The following is a 22970-nucleotide window of genomic DNA, read 5'->3' on the forward strand; positions in this document are numbered from 1 at the left end:
CCACCGTGCCCGTGGACTTGTGCCTTAAATGTCCTGTTGTCATCCCATCAGAGTCTTGCAAGATGAGACTATGATGTTACTCACAGCTGCCTGGATAGGAGAGGACTGGGAGTGCTAATGGGGTACCAACTTGCAGTGTGGGAGGTCACAGTTGTGCCTGGTATTAAATGCTTGGGGGTCACAGAGTAATGAAATGCTATGGGTCACCACTGTGTCTGTCATGAAATATTTTGGGCCACCATTTTGTCTGTTATGTTATGCTTGGGGCCACCATTGTGTTTGTAATGAAATGGGAGCCACCGCTGTGCCATGAAATGCTTGGGGTCACCACAGTGTCTGTTATGGGTTGGGAAAACAAAAAGCAAAATGGCACTCAGGGCTAACGGGAAATAATTCCTTATTAGAAAGTCTTTATTTGCGAAAAAGATGCAACGTTTCGAGGCCAATCAGCCTCTTTATCAAGCATACAGATCAGTGCAGACAGAGTGAATATATACAAATTTAATAACCACACCCCCAAGTTAATTGGCAGCTTACGTTATGTTATGTTACGTGTTATGGGTTGGGGCCACCACTATGTCATGAAATACCTGGGGTCACCACTGTGTCTGTCATGAAATGTTTGGGGCCACCACTGTGTCTGTCATGGGTTTGGGGCCACCACTGTGTCTGTCATGGGTTTGGGGCCACCACTGTGTCTGCTGTGAAGTACTTGGGGGCCACAGTGCCATAAAATGTTGGGGCCATAATATGTCTGTCATTTCAACCATGTAAAAGTTTTTGTTCATTTTGGTGTTGTATTTTAGGGTGAGCCTACAAAGTGGACAGGGACAACACTTTCCCCACTGTGTTTCCCCCCTTCAGTTAGTCGTGTATTGGATGGTATGCACCTGTCTACCTAAAACCTAAAAAGCGTTTTGTTTGTGTTTATTCCAGACACACTCTGGGTATAATTATATTGCAGTACTTTATACAACTCATCCGCTCTTGTCTACTTTGGTTTAGCAATAATTTGTTCTGTTGCTCTAGTACTGTCCTGCACAAGCTATATCTTCCCTTCTGTGTGTACATAACACTCTGTATAATGGAAGCGCCTCAATAACAAATCCAGCGCTACTCGGGGAAGCAGCGGTAGCACAAAGGCGCATACTCAGTGTAGCACCTTCCTTGTTCACTCGGATCCAGCTACGGTTGTATTGAAACACTACAGGTATGGGATCTCTTATTCGGAAAACAGTAATTCAGAAAGTTCTGAATTATGTCTCCCATAAAGTCCATTTTAAGCAGGTAACTCAGTTTTACACACCTTTTCTGTGTAATAATATAACCGTAGCATGAATACATATTGGTGGCAAACTATCCTACTGGGTTTATTTAATGGTAACAGATCCCTTACCTGTATATAAAGAGTGATTAAGAAGCTGAAAGCTTTATAAAGGTTTATGGATCTTTTATTTGGAAAGCATGACATTTTAGAATTCTAAAATACACAAGGTATCTTACTTTTTTCTATTTTGAGTCTCTCCTGTTCATCTAAATATATTACTTCCCGGTAGCTATGGTAAGTCACCCTTGGAAGGAACCGAATAGCAGTTCAGATGATTACCTTTAAATGAAATTTTAGTATGATGTTGACAGCGATATTTTGAGACAATTTGCAATTGGTCTTCATGTTTTCTTTTTTTATTGATTATATTTGAATTATTAGCTTTTTGTTCAGCAGCTCTCTGGTCTAGAATTTCAACTGTGTGGTTCTGCTCTCTGGTTTCTAGGGTTCAATTTACCCTGGCAACCAGGCAGTGAATTGAAGAAAAGACAGTAAGATGAATAGGGAAGGGCCTAAAAGTAGACTAATAAAAAGCAACAATAAAATGATAACCTCGCAAAGCAAATGTTTTGGCTACTGGGTCAGGGACCCCTTTAAAAAGCTAGAAGAAGGTAGAAGAACAAGGCAAATAATAACGATCAAGAATAAAAAAGGAAGACCAATTGATAAGTTGCTAAGAATAGGGCATTCAATGACATACTAAAATTTAACTTAAAGGTGAACTACACGTTTCAGCTTTTCTCTTGATTGGCTTTTGCTCCAAGCATTATTGCCACAGAAGCACACACATAGACTGGGGGTCATTTATTAACACTGGGCAAATTTGACCTTGAGCAGTAACCCGTGGCAGCCAATCAAATTGTTCTACCTGCAATTTTGCCCAGTGTTGATAAATGAGCCTTAGTACTTATGCAATGTTGGCCCAGGGAGGATGGAGTTTGATTCATATCTGAAGGCTGTCTGGCAATAATTAGTAGAAATGTGATATAAATATTTGTGTTATTATTGTGGAACAGGAAAAGTAACAAATAATAATAATTAGCCATCCCCAGCAAGAGGTAGAGAGGTATATATTTTGTTGTTTGATCTTTCCTTTAAGTATTGGGTTGCCAGTTGCTGAGGGTGACTTGTGCTGTTTGCTTTTAGTTGACAGGTTTAGCAAACTCTGGGGGAGAGCTTTATCCAAAGAGACTGGAAGAGCCTAAAAGCTGGGCTGGAACTAAGGGAAGCAGGATTAGGCACCTGCCTAGGGAGTGTTCCTTGAGGGGTGCAGTTCTGAATTGAGTCGCTACCGGGAGTACATGTAATTGACAATTTTGCACAAACATTTGAATACAGGTATAGGACCCATTATCCAGAATGCTCGGGACCAAGGGTATTCCAGATAAGGGGTCTTTCCGTAATTTGGATCTACACACCTTAAGTCTGCTAAAAAATCAATAAAACATTAATTAAACCCAATAGGATTGTTTTGCATCCAATAAGGATTAATTATATCTTAGTTGGAATCAATTACAAGGTACTGTTTTATTATTACTGACAAAAAGGAAATCCGTTTTAAAATTCTGAATTATTTGATTAAAATGGAGTCTATGGGAGACGGGCTTTCCGTAATTCAGAACTTTCTGGATAACAGGTTTCCGGATAAGGGATCCCATACCTGTATTACAAATATTTTCAGTTAAGTGACCTTTTAATTTCTGGTTCAGTATATTACAGTATGTCTTGTTCTTTCTAAAATATAAAATGTTTTTATGGTCAAGCGTGATCCTGTCAAAGCCATTTCAGGTTTGAAAACTTTTATTATTAGCAATGAAATTTGCCCATTGTATATGTATGGCCACCTTAAAGGGCACCTATATTGTTTCCCCAACAAGAGGTGCAGGCTAATAGAGCCCACACTCCAGATAGGGGTGTGGGCAGCCATGTTGGGGCACATACATGCGTATAATGAGTGAGTGCCACAACTATGTGTCACATAGGAGGGTGATGTACATTCACTGCTCCTACGTCCGGTTCATGCGCATAGTGAGCAAGCAGGGAGATAGCTTATGCGCCTATGCTCCCAACCAACATGGTGCCCTTTAAGTAATGGAGGAACAAGTAGCAAATCTACTTTGACACTTTGTGATTTTGGATTAGCCCGAGACCCAAGGTTTCTGCTAGTTTAATAACTTGTTAGAAACAACTAATTCTTAAAATAAGCTCTGGAGAGCAGCTACTAATCCCACTGTTTTGTTCTTTAACCCATGTTAGCAACTTGCTGCCACTGTATAAATAAATCATGATTTATTTGGAAGTACTTCTCCATTTCTGGTCACAGCAGATGATAGAATAATAATAATAATTCAAGGGACATAGACCCTGTTATCCAGAATGTGCTCGGTCTTTCCCTCATTTGGATCCCCATACCATAGGGCTACTAACAAAATATTGTATTTATTAAAATGTGTATTTATTTTCTGCATAAAAAGTTTGTTTAGAATTCCAGGCTTAAAGTCAGGGGCTTGAAAATGCTGTCGAAAAAACCGCAATCATCTATCATGTTTTTACACCATTTTTTTACCGTCTGAATTTGTCTTTGAATGATTTATCACCATAGCAATAATGGCATTAAAACCCTTGTTTAGGTGGCGTAAAAAAAAAGTACTCCCCTTTAAATTTACTTTTTTTATTTACACTGCTTTTTCCATTGTTTTACCAGCATGATAAATAGGCCCCACGAGAGCCAGAAAAGTGACTTCCCCTTTAATTGAAATGATATAATTTAGTCTGTTCATAGCTGACCTGTACAGCTTCTGGCTTTGGAGAAAGCTGGAAATGTTATTGTAGACTCATAATATAATGGGGTTGATTCACTAAAGTGTGATAAATTTTATCGCACTTTTTTTGTGTTAAAATAGACGCGATAATTAGCGCGTGATTCTCTATAGTATTATCGCGTGCGTTAAGTCACCATATCGCATGCGTTAATTTTCGCGCGACCGCATGCGTTAATTTTTGCGCTGAAAAGAATACGATCACATGATTCACAAACACTTAGGCGCGCTAAATATCACATTGGTCTATGCGAAAATTAACACCTACTTCAGGCAGGCAATAATTATAGAAAAGTACAGTAAATGAGCTTTTGACAATAAAATATGGACTTTGCAGTGTTATTTATTCAAGTCTGTGTTTCCCCTAGAGTGACGCAGCCGCCGGTTTGCAGCGAAATGGTCATTTTTAATACAGTAATTTTCCGCAAGTATTGGCGTGTATGGCTAACATGGCGTGCGTTTATTCGCATGACTATTTATATGCGGCTACAAGTGATGAAATGTTTCGCCAGGCATGGATTCGCAGCAAAACAATCTGCCAATGGCAAAACGCATGAAAAAATTTGCCACGCAAAAATTCACCGCACGTTCCAAAAATTTACACAGGCGTCAAAGAATAATAGTCGCGGGCAACAATTTTTTTGGCCGCACAACATTTTTGCTGTGTCGTCGATCTTTCGAAAGATTTGCGAATTTTTCACCAAAGATAACCAGAACACATTTGTTCATCACTAGCGGCTACTATTTATAAACATCTACTATTTATATGCTACCATTTATATGTGGCTACTATTTATATGCGGCGAATATACGCGAGCGTTATTTAGCGCATGTACCGGCAAATACCGCACGTAAATAGTCTTCGCGAGTTAAATAACGCATGCAATATCGCGCGTAAAATAGCGCAAGTATGCTTATAGTGAATCGTGCGATAAGTCATTAAAATTTAGACGCGATAAAAAATTTTAACGCACGCTATAAATAGCACTCGTTATTTCGCACTTTAGTGCATCAGCCCTCATGTGTTGTAATGCAACAAAATCCTTATTAAATCAAAAGGTATTGCCATGCTATATGCTATTGTGGTATGATGTCTCAGAACCAAACAATGAGTTATCTTTACTGCAGCTCAATCAGAAATAGAAAAAGGATTGCGGGCTTATAGTAGACACAGTAGCATACTTAGTGGTAGCGCACACTGCCCGGCAGAACTAATCAAATCTTAGCATGCCATGAATAGCATTAACTGCATATATAATGAAGGCACAAACTTTACCAAGGTGCAGTAGCCCTTTGGCAACCAGTAAAATGTTTCCTTCTCATCAGCTGACCAGTAGAGGCTACCTGCGGATTGGTTACTTTTATCTTTTATTACATTTACCCCTTAGCATGCCAACAGTTTTCATGAAAAAAATGAATCTTTGGTCAGAAAACACCTTGAACACTGGGTATGATACTTCAACGTTAGACTAGCTCTTCTTACTGTACTAAATGAACACAAACAAGGACTTGTCTCATTACCAGCTCATACACAAACTTGGGCAATTAATTAGAGCATTCATTTATACTTTTAGGGTTAATTGTTATTCCCAACCAGTGGCTCGTGAGCAACATTTTGCTCCCCAACTCCTTGGATGTTGCTCCCAGTGGCCTCAAAGCAGCTGCTTATTTTTGAATTTCTGGTTAGGAGGCAAGCTTTGATTGCATAAAACCAGGTATAATGCCAACCAGAGACTTCTGTAGGCTGCCAGTCAACATAGGAGCTGTCATACATTACAGCTGTCATTGGCACCTCTAGGAACTTTTTTCATGATTGTGTTCCTCTCCAAAACTTTTTCCATTTGAATGTGGGATAAAAGGTTGGAGATCGTTGTCTTACACTAACTGGGACATTTATGGTCACAAGTATAGTGAACAAAGTGCAGTTGCTAGTGCAATAACAAGTTTTTTTCCAGAATTCCAGCATCATTGATGTTGCAAGGAGGCATTCCGTCTGAAGCATTTGCAATGTGCCTTACACAATTGTGTCCTGTTCAGCAAAATTAAGTCAACTGTTAGATGCAATTGCACGGAAGTCTGTTTGGCGTAATTTCTGGCGTTTGCGTGCGAGTGACCTCTGTGCCCAATTCTTTAGATGCAAGTTTGCCACACCTATTGATGCTGGGCATGAAGGGAACCCTGGAGCTACTGCCTTTTCCCCAGTATGTCTGCACTTTTCTAGTTTATTTTCTGGAGAATGGTATCTGGAATGGTATTTCTCTAAATGCTGCCTGTCAGCTTGTAACACACACTGAATGTCACCTCTCATATAGAGAACCATGGATCCTTTCTTTCATGACAATATTAAATTTTGGTCAGCTAGATATTTAGGGGAAAAACGTGTTTTCCTATGACCGTATTCCCTTAAGAACTTGTCGGCTTGTTTTGGAGTTGTTGGTGAGTTGGCAGCTAAAATCGGCCTATGTTTCACCAGCTTTACCAGGATTTTTTCGTTAATACTAGGCACATCTGCACCACTGTAGCAGCCAATCAGCACTTACCTTTGATCAGTCATGGGCAGCAGGCCTGGACTGGCAATCTGTGGATTCTGGCAAATGCCAGAGAGGCTGCTGTAAGATGCCATAGACAGTCACTATTTATTGGGCCTGTAGGGGGCTGTTTTGGCCTCTGTGTACTTGCAGTGCCAGGGCCTATTTTGAATCCCAGTCCGGACCTGATGGGGTACCATGTTTTGATACCAGCTAGGGTTGCCACAGGTGGTCATTTCTGAATTCTGAATTATCTAAACCTTGGGGCTAAATATCTTGTACTCCTGTTATCTCTATTGTCACTCAACACCAGGGATTATTTACCCCCTGAAAACCCAGAAGAATGACACAAACAACAGTTTAGGGTTAATCTGAAAACCACAGGTTTATTGATAAAAATTAGAAGTCTATAAATGGGGTTCCCTCCGATCTGCGGCTCCCAATTAGATTCCTGATGGAAATGCCAGCCTAAAGGCAAAGCTTGGAATAGGGAATGGACTGTTATGACCCTCCCTTGGGGAACTCTGGCTCTTTGATCCCAAGGAAGGCAAAAACCTTTGAGAAGCTTGGGCCAATCTGCTTCACTTAAGGCAAAAATTCCTTCCTGACTCCTTAACGGCAATCGGAATTACTCCCAGGATCAATACACCGATGGTGTGGGATGTGATGGGAAGGGGGGCAATAGTGTAAGCTAAGGGACGAAGTAAGTGGCCGAAGCAGAAAATACTGAAAAGTGAGGAAAGTAGAGGGCCAATAGTGTGGTCCAAAGAAAAAGGGCCAATATGGTATACTGAAGGTAGGGGGCTAATATGTGGAATGTTGGGTGTGAGCTTTAAGCAGAGGGTGATGGTGTGGGCGCAGTGGTATGGGTCAGAAACAGAGGGCCGGTGGTGTGGGCCGGAGGCAGTAGGCAGGGGTTGCGGTGGTGTGGGTCGGTGGCAAGGAGCCGGTGGTGTGGGCCAAAGGCAGAGGGCCAGTGGTTTTGGCTGATGGCAAGTAGCCGGTGGTGTGGGCTGGAGGCAGTAGGCAGGGAGGGTGGTGGTGTGGGCCGGTAGCAGTAGGCAGGGAGGGCGGTGGCAAGGAGCCGGTGGTGTGGGCCGGAGGCAGAGGGCCGGTGGTTTGGGCTTATGGCAAGGAGCCGGTGGTTTGGGCCGGAGGCAGTAGGCAGGGGGGGGGGGGGCGGTGGTGTGGGCCGGAGGCAGGGGGCCGGTGGTGTGGGCCAGATGCAGAGGGCCGGTGGCAAGGAGCCGGTGGTGTGGGCCAGAGGCAGAGGGCCGGTGGTTTGGGCTTATGGCAAGGAGCCGGTGGTGTGGGCCGGAGGCAGTAGGCGGGGGGGGGGGCGGTGGTTTGGGCCGGAGGCAGAGGGCTGGTGGTTTGGGCCGGAGGCAGAGGGCCGGTGGTTTGGGGCGGAGGCAGAGGGCCGGTGGTTTGGGGCGGAGGCAGAGGGCTGGTGGCGTGGGCCAGATGCAGAGGGCCGGTGGCAAGGAGCCGGTGGTGTGGGCCAGAGGCAGAGGGCCGGTGGTTTGGGCTTACGGCAAGGAGCCGGTGGTGTGGGCCAGAGGCAGTAGGCGGGGGGGGGCGGTGGTTTGGGGCGGAGGCAGAGGGCCGGTGGTTTGGGGCGGAGGCAGAGGGCCGGTGGCGTGGGCCGGAGGTAGGGGGCCGGTGGCGTGGGCCGGAGGCAGGGGGCCTTCTCCTTCATCCAATTTTAGAAGCAACAGTGAGTTTTTTTCCATGTTTTGTGCGTCATAGGTAGGTCTGTAGGTGAGTGCACATCTCACTATTCCTGTTAGTTACTGTATTCGAGCTGAATTTCTCACCTCTGGAGCCATGAAGGGGTAGACTCCAGCTGGGGATGTGATCTTCTTTTCCCCAGAAATGTCCTCCGCGACCATTCCAAAATCCACGATTTTTATGTGACCTTCGGCGTTCACTAAGATATTATTAAGCTTCAGATCCCTGGAAAAGAGGGGGATTTTTAATTGGATACATTGTATAGTTGTTGAAGGTATATTAATTATAATGTTAGGGATAATGGAAAAACAAGAGCTGAGTTAGATGCTGATAGAGCAGGGTCACTTACCTATGTACAATCCCTCGCGAGTGAAGGAACTGGATACCTACTACCAGTTCCTTTGCATTAAATGACGCCAACGAACACTTACTGCAAATGAGCGCCTAATTTTTTAAATATTAGACCTTTGTTTGGTATTAGAGGGTCATAATGCTTTTGAGCAAGTAAGGGCCACATTAACAAAGGGATTCTGTCATAATTTTTATGGTGTATTTTTTATTTCTAAATTAAAATATTTACATAGCAAATAATTCACTCTACCGTTTAATCATTTATTCTTGAACCAACAAATGTATTTGTACACGCTTGTTACTTCTTTCCTTTCAGGTGTGATGGTTCTCCTCCTGTTCCAAGATTGTGAAGCCGGATATCAGAAATGGTGCTCACCATCTGAAGCAAGAGCAGCTCTATGTGAACTCAGAGAAGCAGCTAATTCAGAGGCTGAATGATGACATGCTGAATGGATAGCCAAGCAACAAAGAATTACCTGGACTCATCCTCACAAGGTAGGCAAAGGCAGAACAATAAGGATGACGTGTCTTGAAAATGCATTCTATTCTTTTAATTTAAGAAATCAATATTTTCCTAATTTTATGCCATTTTCTGAACATCTTCTCCCATTTTAGTGAGAGTACTTTGTTTAGAGTTCCTTATCTGCCTTTGAATTAAAAAAAAAAACCTTTCCCTTAAATGCAGTCTCTGAGCAGAATCTCTATGGACAGGTCCGCAGGAAGGGCTAAAGTGAAACCGGTTTAATTTTCTTCCTTAGTGCCAGAAGACCATAGATATTTCTTAAATAAAACAATAGGCAAAATGTATCTTCAGCACAAGCCCTGCTCGTTGCATTCTGCATTTTAACCCCTGTGGGGATCTCAGGGAGAAGGGTGGTGGGATGGCTCATATCATTCAAACAAATGGGGGAAAATGCTGTCTTTGGCAGACTTAGATGCTATCAAAGTAAGAATTGCTTGGGAATGATTGCTTTGGCTTTTCCAGGTGATCCTCATCTAACAGCTCCATCATCTGCTGGATAGGAGACAGTTTTGAAGATAAATGTAAATGTAGTAGTAATGTGTACTTTACCTCTTACCATTACCTTTAAAGGAACAGTAACACCAAAAAATGAAAGTGTATAAAAAATAATTACAATATAATGTACTGTTGCCCTGTGCTGGTACAGCTGGTGTGTTTGCCTCAGAAAGACTACTATAGTTTATATAAACAAAGCTGATGAGTAGCCATGGGGGCAGCCATTCAAAGAAGAAAAGGCACAGGCACATAGCAGATAACAGATAAAGCCCCATTATATTCTACAGAGCTTGTACCCTGTGCCTTTTCTCCTTTTTCCAGGTTGAATGGCTGCCCCCATGGCTACACAGCAGCTTATTTATATAAGCTATAGTACTGTTACTTTAGCAAATAAACAACTTTACCTGTGCAGGGTAACAGTACATTATATTTTAAATACTTTAATACACTTTCATTTTTGGCGTTACTGTTCCTTTAATATGGAAGAGTGAGCAACTGATATGTGATCTTATAAATTGTTTAACTTTTTCAATTCTCTACCCATAGCTGTGTGGCTGCTTTCCTGGATGTGGTTATTGGTCACACGCTTGAAACACCTCCCCTTTCATCTGTGAATCTTGTGGAAGTAGTAAGTCACAGTTGTATACATGACATAAAGTCATTTATGAGTCTGGTAAGGCTATGCCATGTGTGGCACTGGGAAGGGGTAGTTCACCTTTATAAAGTATATTTCACTGTAGGGGACCAAAATGTAAGGCACAACCAGTACGTTTTCTCAAGGCCGGTGCTCCTATTAGGAGAGAACTGCACCAGCTTTTTACTTACCTTTATACTGATGTCCCAGGCATCCCTTGTGCAAATCCCTGTTTGCGCAGTAGTCTAGATGCAGAAAGGTCAGTTCTGGGCCTGGCCGCTGGTTACCCGAAGGCAACCTGGCTTCCATGTGCATGCGCGCCCACATGAGAGGAAACGTGTGCACACACATGCATTGGCAAGGAGCGGGAGTAGTGGTACAAGAAGTATGGGGGGTGTGTGGGGGAAGTGCTTGGTCTAGGGGTAGACAACAGAGTGGTACGTGCCTTGTGCTCCCACTTTTGTGCCCTAGACATGTGCCTGTTCTGTCTGCCCCTAGTTCTGACCCTGAGCAAGATTGCAGCACTTAGTGTTTTTCCATGACCCGGTGCAGTTTTTTCCTAAGAGGAGCGCCGGCCCAAGGAAAAACTATATTTGTAATAACTGTAATTGTCTTAGAATATTGTCAGTTTTAAAAAATGTCTTTTATTGTTGGATATTTTTTGCAAATTCTAATCAGATTCAGATTCTAATCGTGACTCTACTTTACAGTTGGGGTCCTCACGTATTGTCATCTCCAGTGACCAACTGCGAGAGGAGGACAGGATGGTATTGGAAAACCTCCTGGCTATAGTGCCCCTGACCAAGCCAGGGAAGAGTAACAATGATATTGCACCTTACAGCACCCCCAGCTCTCCCCAGCCCCAACACCAGCCTATAAGAAGAACAGGCAAACTATAGGTAAGAGCAGTATTTGTGCAGGGTAGTAAAGATTTGATAAAGTCTATAAAACGAATGAGGCAGATGACTTAAAATAGACTATACATATTAAAAAACCTTAGTTTTTGCAGTAGAGTTGATCATAGTTGTTAGTTGCACCAGACAGTGCAAGCTACAAAACCCCAGCTTTCCTTACCAAGTTTGGCTGATAGAGGAATGATAAAAGTTAGTTTTGGAACATCTGGGGAAGCCTAATGGAACCATTGCAGGAGGTGATTGCACATATATGTTTACCTGTGCAAACTCACACTTTACTAGGCGCGACAAGATGCACTTGGGATGTCTATGGGAAGCATATATGAATTATATTCTGATTTTTACAATATAAATGGCAAACTGAGCACTTGGTAATGCTGGCATGCACCTTTATATATAAATAAGTACAACTGAAGCAGATACAAAAGGATATATATAGTCAGGCACATCTATAACAGATTCAATTACAACATTTTATTCATATAGTTAAAACTTAAAAGCGTGGCATTGTTGAAAATACCTCAGGTATAGGGAATCAACCTTTTTTCTTAGTAGGTTGTATTAACTGAATTAGCATAGAGGGGATTTTAATGTGACTTGGTGAAATAAATACAATATAGTCCAAAAGGTGTCAGTGTAATCTTTATTTAGTAAGACCCACTGATAAGTTAAAATGCAAAGTTTTGCCACAATCTTGCTTTCTCTGTTGGGTGGAGAAGGTGCCTTTAATACTAACACAATGCCTGGCACTTGCACCATCAATTAATTTGGGGTGTTACAGGACATGTAAAGGCTATGTCACTGGGGGGTGCCAAAATGTTAGGCCAGCCAGTGCCGACCAGGCCCAGAACTGATCTTGCACAGCTGCTCAGTATTTCAATCCAATGTCTTTCTTTTGCTTAATTTCACCAATTTATTTGGGCAGTCTCTCATTTGCCTGCAGCATATCCCAAGGCCTTGCAAGGTAAAGCCAGGTCTCTGTCCATCAGTCTGTAGCATTTTTGCTTCCTGGCCAAAGATCATATGTGGTTTTATCTATAAGATCCCTGTGCTGGAATCTGTAAATGAATAGGGACAGACTGCAGTTAGACCACCAGTTTAATATGATTATTTAAACAGACTCATGATATGAGACAGGAGGTGCATATTATAATAAGAACAAGTCCCTTTGTACTTAGAATAATTTCAAATAGCAATAGGCTCAGAGGGCCCTGCTCGCCATCAGGATACTGATGAATGATTTATTCATGATTTATGAAACATTTATACATTTCTGATAAGTTTAGATACATTGAATATGCTTCCCTAAACAGATGTGTTGGAATGCCTGCGTATCTGGTCGACATCTTATTACCAACTAGACTCTTCAGGTCTCACCGCCGACACGGACCCTGCTTGCACATGCGCAGTGGAAGCTGATTTCCTGCTACCTCCAACTGCACATGCGCAAGCAGAATGAAGTGGTTAGTGAGAGGAGTTTAGAGGTAGCTGGAGAAGAGTTGTCAAGTGGAATGTTGAAGTCACCTATAATGAGAGCTGGTGTGTCAGATGAGGGAAAGTGTGGAAGCCAAGCAGCAAAGTGATCCAAGGTAGAATAGAGACCAGGGCTATATATGGCTGCAACACGTAGAGAGATTGAGGAAATTAAGCGTATGCTGTGGACTTCAAAGGAAGTGAAGGAAAGAGAGGTTGATGTGGTTACAATTTGAAACCTGCATTCAGGGTTAGAAGAAATCCAACTTCTCCTCCCTGACAATCACCAGGTCTAGGGGTATGACTTAAGGTGGCCACACACGTGGCGATCTGCGATCTTTCGTGCGACCATCGGTCGCATGAAAGATCGTCAGACCCGCAACTAACCTTCAGGGCTGTATGAAACGAGGTTTCCTACGATATTATCGGTGCGTGTATGGCCAGCTTTAATGAGAAGCCTCCTTAGAAGAGGGCAGCAGGTGAGGGAGTGTCAGCAGGAATGAGCCAAGTTTCAGTGATAGCCAGAAGGTTAAAGGATTTGAATGCCAAGAGGATACCACCACTTTTACATTATAAATTCCAAGCCTTGAAAATGGAGCAGGAGCCTCTGACTGAAAGTGCTTGCGTTTCTGCTTATAGCACTATGCCCCTAGCTACTTGCTCTGGAACAGAGAAATTCCCAGCATGGAAATTCCCATTTTGAGAAAACTGGAGCTGTGTGAAGTGATTTAATTCAATGGAATAGTGTATACTTTAGGAAGAGGTGCGATGAAGCACCAATTTCTGCATACGCCACCAACAGGGATACTGTAGGCATTACACCGCAGTGGCTTTGTTTGCTCACTTGTTCTCTGGACAGTTCAAATCATTCTTTATAATTAGAACTGATGATGGTACTTGGCAGGCCTCACAAGCCGCGTGGTAAAGGAGTGAGGCAAGCTCTTAAGGTGTTATATCTTCCTTGATCAGAATGTTTATTTTGTTTTTTTTTTTACCTTGTAATGTTTGGTAACTTTGCCAAAACAATGGCTTGTGGGCACCTGGTGGGGTTACCGACACCATTGCCACTTATTAAGGCCGTGACTGATACAGTGCTTTTAGTGAATGTATCTTCTTCTGTTAAAGGTCCTAAAGTGTACGTGACTGCCTGTGGCTCGGTATATTGTGGCTAGCTGGTCCCTGCAGCCTTTAAGTCAAAATTGAATATTATAACAATATATATTATTATAACGATAAGATGTTTGTTCTTTTTACAGTCCAGGCAGAAAGAGACTTTCTCAGCTCAGAAATCTTAATGTCATGTTATTGGGCCAATGAATAAACCTGACCGCTGTGGCTGCATTGGCTGGTTAAGGTATAGGGAAGTGGAAGCATAAAAGAATACAGAATCCTTTAGAAAAGCCAGTGAAATAGTTGTACTACAAAATAAAATACCTGCTAGTGGTGCATTAAGAGAGATTTCAAGGACATAAGTCTGATGCTCTTTGTCTGCTGTAGTGCAGAAGAAAATAAACATTGCCTTTGACAGCGTTAAAAAAAACAAAAAACATAACAAGCATATTGCTGCTAGCTGCGTGTGCAGCATGAAATGCCTAATTATTTACACTCTATGTATAGAACAGAAAGGGCAGGGAAAGTAATTCAGCGATTGTCAGAAAAAACATCTAATTTTATAAGTGAACGGTGCCTTCTCGGTGGATTTCTCCCCACTGCTCCGTATGGGAGTTTAAATGCCCGCGCATGCGTGATTGCATCGGCGTGGCACGGGGAGAGGTGGGTTTGTTTGCGCATGCGCGGGGGGGGCGGGCGTGAATGGGGGGCGGCCTAGGGTGCCTGGATTTGAAATCCGGCGCTGCAAGCAAGCAAATCTTACTGTGTATGGCCACCTTAAGGCATAAAAGGTGGGGCAGGCAACATATGATTGACAGTTGATTTTTTAATACCTTTATAATGGGTATGGATGTGTTACTTAAAAAGGTTTTGGGTTTCATGCTAAATTAGAAAATTATTTTTATTATACAGCTTTTTATATCTAAAAAAATTAGTTGCGGTGGGTTACTAAACCTAGGCAAAAGTTGATTCTTTGCATAGGCGGATTTTCAATAAGGCTTGGGGAGGCTAAGCCTCCCCAAACCTGATTTGGCACCTTAAAACCTGGCTCCCTTGCTGCACTGTCCTGCAAATCTTCTCGGGGTTCTGCAGAAATCAGCTGTGCAAAATCTCCCGATCCCTGTCTGCACCTGCGCCTTGATTGGTCAATTTTACTGCCTGTCAAGAAAGCTGTGCTCTGATTAGAGAATCCACAAGAAGAACGATCCAATCAGAGTACAGCTTTTTTGACAGGCAGTAAAATTGACCAATCAAGGCGCAGATGCAGACAGGGATCGGGAGATTTTGCAAACTGGAGCCAGTGCACAACTTTGAACTTTTGCTGCAGTTTTCATCCCACAGGTACTATACTGTATATGTTCTAAAGACTGACCCACTAGCTGGAATTAAATTGTTTTTTGTCATCTGACATTTATAATATCCCCTACCCTAACAGATGGAGGGTAAGTTAACTTTTCCCCCTGACAAAGCTCATTGTGCTTTTATATATTTGTTATGGTTTTTTGCACTTTCTATTTTTCTTTTACTTTTGTCATTGTTTTTTTCATTTCTAGTTAGTTACAGTGGGGCCAATGCTGTGTATCAGTGCCAGTGTCTGAATATCTGCCATCTGTACCCACTGCTCCTCATGGCATATATTGTGCTGGTTTTGTATATAAAGACTGTGTCTCGCTGTATATAACGTGCCTGGGATGTCAGTACCTGCTACCTCTCTCTATAAAGCTAACTTAAACACATCTAATGGGGAGGTTCACTTGTAGTATATTATAGAATGGCCTATTCCTAGCAACTTTGCAATTGGTCTTCCTAGTTAATTTTATATAGTTTTTGAATAATTTGCCTTTCGCTTCTGCCTCTTTCCAGCTTTCAAATGAGGGTCACTGACCAAAAAGTATTGCTCTGTGAAGCTACAGTTTTATTTTTCCATGCAGGCCCCTTAACTATTCATATTCCCATCTCTTGTTTAAACCACTACCTGGTAAATAAGACCCTAGCAACCAGATAGCTGCTGAAATACCAAATGGAGAGCTGCTGAACAATAAGCTAAATAACCGAAAAACTATTAAAAATAAAAGATGACCAATTGCAAATTGTCTCAGAATATCAATGTCTAGATCATGTTAAAGTTAATTTAAAGGTGAACTACCCCTTGAAGCTAACTGATCACAAACACAAATGTATAGTGAACCCCCAACAGAAGAGCACATATGAATGCATTTACATCCTAAGCATTTTAGGGTTAAAAGCACCCCCACCCGCACTTTTGCACAGTATCCCTGGGACTCAGTGGGAACGGCAAGAGGTAGTTGGGAGGTTAATTTTTTACACCAGCAGCGAATCCACTAAGTCTCACATTAGCTATAGGTCGGACTGTGTACGGCCCATATTTAGCCTCCCCAAACAAAAAAGTCACCCTCCGCCTATGATTCTTTGATTATATTATCCTATAAGGCATTAGACGGAGCATTTTTGAATGCAAAAGATACCACTTAAAACATTTAGTTTAGCCTAAACTATAAAATTAGGCAGGAGACACAAAGGCCCGGATTTGTGGTGAGGCCACAAAGGCCCGGGCCTAGGGCGGCATGCCGCCCAGCCGCATTGTAATTTTGCTCATATGGAGCAGTGGGGACTGGACATGCAGAAACTTTAGTGCATCCTCTCCCCACTGCTCCGTATGCAACCAAAGTCATGCGCATGCGAGTGGGGGGGGGGTCCGTGGTGAGGTGGGCGGGCGGTGAAAGGGGGTGGCCTCGGTATAGTGCAAATGTGGTTTTATCAGGCAGGGAAAGACATTGCTGTATTTCACAGTGAGCTACTTTACATCATATTGATTTGTTTGCTTATTTCACCTGACACTGGATCCTTGTCAGATATTTTGATACAGTGCCATGTAAATGGGTGAAGGCGACAAAACTTGATTTACCATTTGGAACGGATCCCTGCAATCGGTTGGGATAAAATACAATACAGTATCTGTTGTTTTTTTCCAGCACATGTTTAATCTGGTGGCAAGTTAGTGGTTTTATTTTGTATTCTTGTTCTGCAAATATAACATGTAATATAATACATGTATCCAATTGTTCCATTCCAAAATGAGATGTATAACATTGGCAGATACATATCTTGTATGTAGTAAATCAGAAGTGTGCATTCGATCCTTTGCTCGGTATAGTGCAAATGTGGTTTTATCAGGCAGGGAAAGACATTGCTGTATTTCACAGTGAGCTACTTTACATCATATTGATTTGTTTGCTTATTTCACCTGACACTGGATCCTTGTCAGATATTTTGATACAGTGCCATGTAAATGGGTGAAGGCGACAAAACTTGATTTACCATTTGGAACGGATCCCTGCAATCGGTTGGGATAAAATACAATACAGTATCTGTTGTTTTTTTCCAGCACATGTTTAATCTGGTGGCAAGTTAGTGGTTTTATTTTGTATTCTTGTTCTGCAAATATAACATGTAATATAATACATGTATCCAATTGTTCCATTCCAAAATGAGATGTATAACATTGGCAGATACATATCTTGTATGTAGTAAATCAGAAGTGTGCATTCGATCCTTTGCTCGGTATAGTGCAAATGTGGTTTTATCAGGCAGGGAAAGACATTGCTGTATTTCACAGTGAGCTACTTTACATCATATTGATTTGTTTGCTTATTTCACCTGACACTGGATCCTTGTCAGATATTTTGATACAGTGCCATGTAAATGGGTGAAGGCGACAAAACTTGATTTACCATTTGGAACGGATCCCTGCAATCGGTTGGGATAAAATACAATACAGTATCTGTTGTTTTTTTCCAGCACATGTTTAATCTGGTGGCAAGTTAGTGGTTTTATTTTGTATTCTTGTTCTGCAAATATAACATGTAATATAATACATGTATCCAATTGTTCCATTCCAAAATGAGATGTATAACATTGGCAGATACATATCTTGTATGTAGTAAATCAGAAGTGTGCATTCGATCCTTTGCTCGGTATAGTGCAAATGTGGTTTTATCAGGCAGGGAAAGACATTGCTGTATTTCACAGTGAGCTACTTTACATCATATTGATTTGTTTGCTTATTTCACCTGACACTGGATCCTTGTCAGATATTTTGATACAGTGCCATGTAAATGGGTGAAGGCGACAAAACTTGATTTACCATTTGGAACGGATCCCTGCAATCGGTTGGGATAAAATACAATACAGTATCTGTTGTTTTTTTCCAGCACATGTTTAATCTGGTGGCAAGTTAGTGGTTTTATTTTGTATTCTTGTTCTGCAAATATAACATGTAATATAATACATGTATCCAATTGTTCCATTCCAAAATGAGATGTATAACATTGGCAGATACATATCTTGTATGTAGTAAATCAGAAGTGTGCATTCGATCCTGTTCTCCACATAGGGGTATTCCTTTTATATATAATACAATATTAACATTTTAAGTCTTGTGACTGTTTGGATAGAAATACTGAATATGACAAGACTGCAGGGGGGAAGCTTTGCTTGTCTGCCCTTCAGCATAAACGAGTTGTTTATCTCCTTTACAGTCAAGCACAGAAGCCCCAAGAAAATGTTGATATATTTTATAATGGCAAAACATCATCTTGTTTGTGTTCGTTGTGTATAACTAATTGGACAGGAGCAGGCATCTGATAATAACAACAAACGGCAAAGTTCTTGAAATAGTACTATGTAGAGAATCCAAAAACAATGGTAGATGTGATACATCATCTTCAGCCAGTCTTAAAAACATACTTTCTTAGATGAGAGAGACACCAGAATTTACAAAGAAAAAAGAAAGTGATGTTAGTAGTTTATAAAGCTGCTGCTAATGACAGGAGGTCTTACTGAGATGGAAATTATTTATTCAAGGGATATGGTGCAATTTGTTAAAGTAGAATGACTATTTGAATATTAAGAATCCATTGAGCGTGCTGCTGTACAAGGTCACACTGGTCTAACAATCACAATAATCAGGGGGCATCCTGTCTGATACATTTTGGTATAATCTTGTTGTACAGGTAAACACCAGCATGCATGAAGCAAAACTCAATGAAGAATGTGACGAGCTAATGGACATCATACAGAGAAGAAAGCAAATGATAGCAGTGAAAATCAAAGAGACAAAAGTAAGAGTTTCTTTTTGTGAAATACTGATTGTACTTTAAAGGGATAGGATAGAAAATATTTATATAACACTCAAAGTTTTTAGTTATTAAAGCAGCTGATGTGTGTAGGTGCCGGAAGTGTGCCAGTAGATTGAAGGGGACATAGGACATAAAGGTAGCCATACATAGGCATATTTAATCTGCTGATTTAGCCTCTTCAGAATGTATGGAGCCCACCGACAGCCCTGCACTAAATAAATTATCTTTAACCCTTTATTTGAGATCCCCATAAATCCTCTTTGTTCCATGTCTGAATTTCAAATGAGTGGGAGCAGTGGCCAGCTCCATGTTGTAGCTCCCATCCTTCCCAGCTACTGTCAGGTGATCCCAATTGAGCCAATAACAGGGCAACCATTTGGGGGTTTTAACCTTGAAACCAAGGAAATTGCAGTCAAAACTTAGTCCCTTCGTTAAATGAATATTGAAACATAAGAATTCTTAATGAAACAGATAAAAGTGGGTGTAGGACTGGCCAGACCGGGGATGACTTTGACATAGCCAGTACCGTATTTTTCGGACCATAAGACGCACTTTTTTTCCCCCAGAAGTGGGGGGGAAAAGTCCCTGCGTCTTATGGTCCGAATATAGCCTACCGATATACTTAAAAAAAATGTTTTTACTTGACCGTGTGGTCTCCACAGGGCCCTCCTCTATTTGCCGGCGCTTAGCTATGGCGCTGTGCGCATGCACAATGACGCGCATGCCCATACGCATGCGCGTCATTGTGCATGCGCCAGAGCTAAGCGCCGGTAAATAGAGGAGGGCCCTGCGGAGACCACACGGGCAAGTAAAAACATTTTTTTAAAGTATATCGGTAGGCTATATGCTGGTACAGATGGGGGCAATATGTTGGGTGAAATATGTTGGGTGCTGCTGGTACAGGTGGGTGAAATATGTTGGGTGCTGCTGGTACAGGTTGGGTTTTAATGCACATAAAATATTTTAGGACACTTTGTTTCAGAATCTTTTTTTCTTCATTTCCCTTCCCAAAAAATTGGTGCGTCTTATGGTCCGGTGCGTCTTATGGTCCGAAAAATACGGTATATTGCAATATATGGGCAAACAATCCCTGTTTTGCTTAAAGGCGAGGACATTTCTTGTTAGCTTAATACACTAAATGTCTTAATGTCATATAAATATATATTGATAATGGGTGAGTGCAGAGGACCTGTTGTTGTCATTAGTAAATCTGCCACTATATGTTTCTGTGATGGGTCCTAGTTCACATAGACTTGCCTTTGGGATTCCATCCCAACATTTGATCAAACCCACTTATTACAAATATTTAAAGTAATAGCAACTTGGAGACCTGTAACTGGTTTGGAAAGCACTTTTACAATTGTCCTTCCCAATTCAGTTTCAGGACAAGCTGGATCCAGTACTGGGTTTATTAAATAAAAGCAAATTGCATTCTAGTCTCCCATAGAACAACTTGGTTCACTTTAAAATATCAAAAAGCTCTAATCAGAACCCTATGTATTTGGAGATTTGGTCTTCTAATGTGGGCATGTTCCCACCTATCCTTGGGGGCCAGGGAAACCTCTCTGTTAGAACTGTACATCTTAATACCAGAGTGCATCAGATCTGAGATGCATCTGGCTGCTCTGATCTAAGTACATAATGTGCAGTAAGCAGTTTAAACCTCTTCGTAATACCTGTTGTAACATCTCTAAGGTCATGAAGTTAAGAAAACTTGCTCAACAAACTGCCAATTGTCGTCAACGCCTGGAACGATCAACAGTACTAATCAACCAAACAGATCATATACTCAAGGAGAGCGATCATGCAAGGTTTCTGCAGGGAGCTAAAACTGTAGCAGAGAGGTGAGCAAACTTTTGCTTTAATGTTCTAGCCTGTCGAGATACTGAGTAGAGTTAAATATAGCCAGTCTGGCATTTTTTGGCATTCACCAATGGCATTGGATGTATTTGGCTTGCAGAGACTGGAAACCTCAAATCCAGCTATTATTTTCCTGACTGCATTATTAAAAAATATTCTAGTAAATGAATTGATGCACCTTTTCTTATTTGACAGGCATTGCTAGCTAATAGTAGCTTTAAGTCAAAAAACCATTAACTCTAATTGATTAACTCTAAATGAATCCCTCCCAGTGGGGCTGAACTTTCAACCCATTTGACATTTCACAGCCATTGCCTGCATAATCATGGTCTCCTGATGCATTACTCTATTTCCTTCCATTTAGTAACAGTGTTTCTATTCTCAGCAATGTATGTTTAAAATCAGGGCTGTGGAGTCAGTAGATAAATTCTCCGACTCCTCAGTTTCTAATACTTCCGACTCCGACTCCACGACTCCGACTCCTCTCTTTAATATGCTAATGTATTTTATACATTCATACAGTCAATGAAAAGCATGCTTCATGGTCACTCAACGTGTTTGTTTATGCACTGCGTGCATTGGGCTTTATTCTTATAGCAGAGAAGTAATTAATTATTAAACTTGCTTTATTTTTTTTTATTCCCATTTAAATTTAGTCGGAGTCGGTTCACTTTTTGCCGACTCCAACTCCAGGTACCCAAAATTGCCTCCGACTCCTCGACTCCGACTCCACAGCCCTGTTTAAAATGCAGTCTAGTATGGTCGAGAAGCAGTCTAATTGTTTTTTTTAAGTGAAAGATATTTTATGAATTCTACCTATTTGAAAAAATAGAACCGATATGTTGGTTTCTACATCTAATTGCTGATCCAATATGACAACAAAGTAATATGACCATATCTTGAAGGGTTCCAGCCAAGGGTTGGTACTAGCGAGGTGCGAAGTTTTCCAGCAGGCATGGATTTGCAGTAAATTTCTGCCTTTTGCCTTTGGTGCATTGTTTTGCGAAACGGACACAAAAAATTTTTGGACTCGCACCATTTTCTCTTTTTCGCCATATTGCAAATTTCTGGCGAAGCAAAATGGGACAAATTTGCTAGTCACCGGTTGGTACATAGTGCACAAAATGCCAATATATGAAAATGCTTCATTCATTCTTGCATTAATTAATACAATCATTTCTGGTATTGGATACTTATGTATTATTACAAGAAATAGTTTAAAAAAATAAGTAATTTTAAAAAGTATGTTAGAAGTCACCTCAGTGTTACCTATATGACTGCAGAACTCCTCAGCCACATTTGGGTTTATGTTATCTCTTGTATAGTTTACAACGTTTCCAAGAGTTGTTTCATGTAAAGAAACATCCTGTTTGGATTAACAGATTTTATTCATTTTTATCATGGTACTTATATAGCGACAACACATTTCTAAAATACTTTACAGAGACAATACTTCAGTCCCTGCTCTAGTACAGGTAAGGAACCTATCACATTCACACACAGTTAAGCCTGCCTGTACATTGTGGGAAGAAACCCCTGCAGACTTGGGGAGAACATAGTAACTCCTTGCAGATAGCGTTCTACCTAGAAGTGAACTCAGGACCCCAGTGCTGCAAAGCAGTAGTGTTATTCAATGAGCCGCAATGCTGCCAAAGTAGTGCTGTCAACCTTTCAGTAAAGTGGGGTCATTATTTCATATACTACCTATGTTGGCTGTATTATATGAAAATAATGTCATACAGATACTTCTGTACCTGCCTGGTTATAATAACCCTGGAGGAATATATCTGGCCAGGGGGCCCTTAGTTAGACAGCTGCATTCGGTTTTAGGCAGCCCTGATTCAAAGAGACATACTACTGATCAAATATTAAACCTAGCATCCATAAAATATAAAGTTTGGATAGGGAGGAGTCTCTGTCTTTTTCATGCCTCACTTTGTATTCTGCTTCTGTATTTGATTTAAAAATGTTTTTTCTTGAAAGTAAAGTGCAGTTTTGGTCTCCTGTACATGGAAGTAGGAAAATCAGGAGGAGTGAAGAGTCTGG

General features: G+C 41.3%; 1 pseudogene; it reads left to right on the forward strand.

The window, feature by feature from the left end:
• Positions 1–22970, forward strand: part of LOC105948133 — a 63919-nt pseudogene that overhangs the window by 6978 nt on the left and 33971 nt on the right.

Source organism: Xenopus tropicalis, chromosome 8 (genome assembly GCF_000004195.4).
Source record: "Xenopus tropicalis strain Nigerian chromosome 8, UCB_Xtro_10.0, whole genome shotgun sequence".
Taxonomy (NCBI): Eukaryota; Metazoa; Chordata; class Amphibia; order Anura; family Pipidae; genus Xenopus; species Xenopus tropicalis.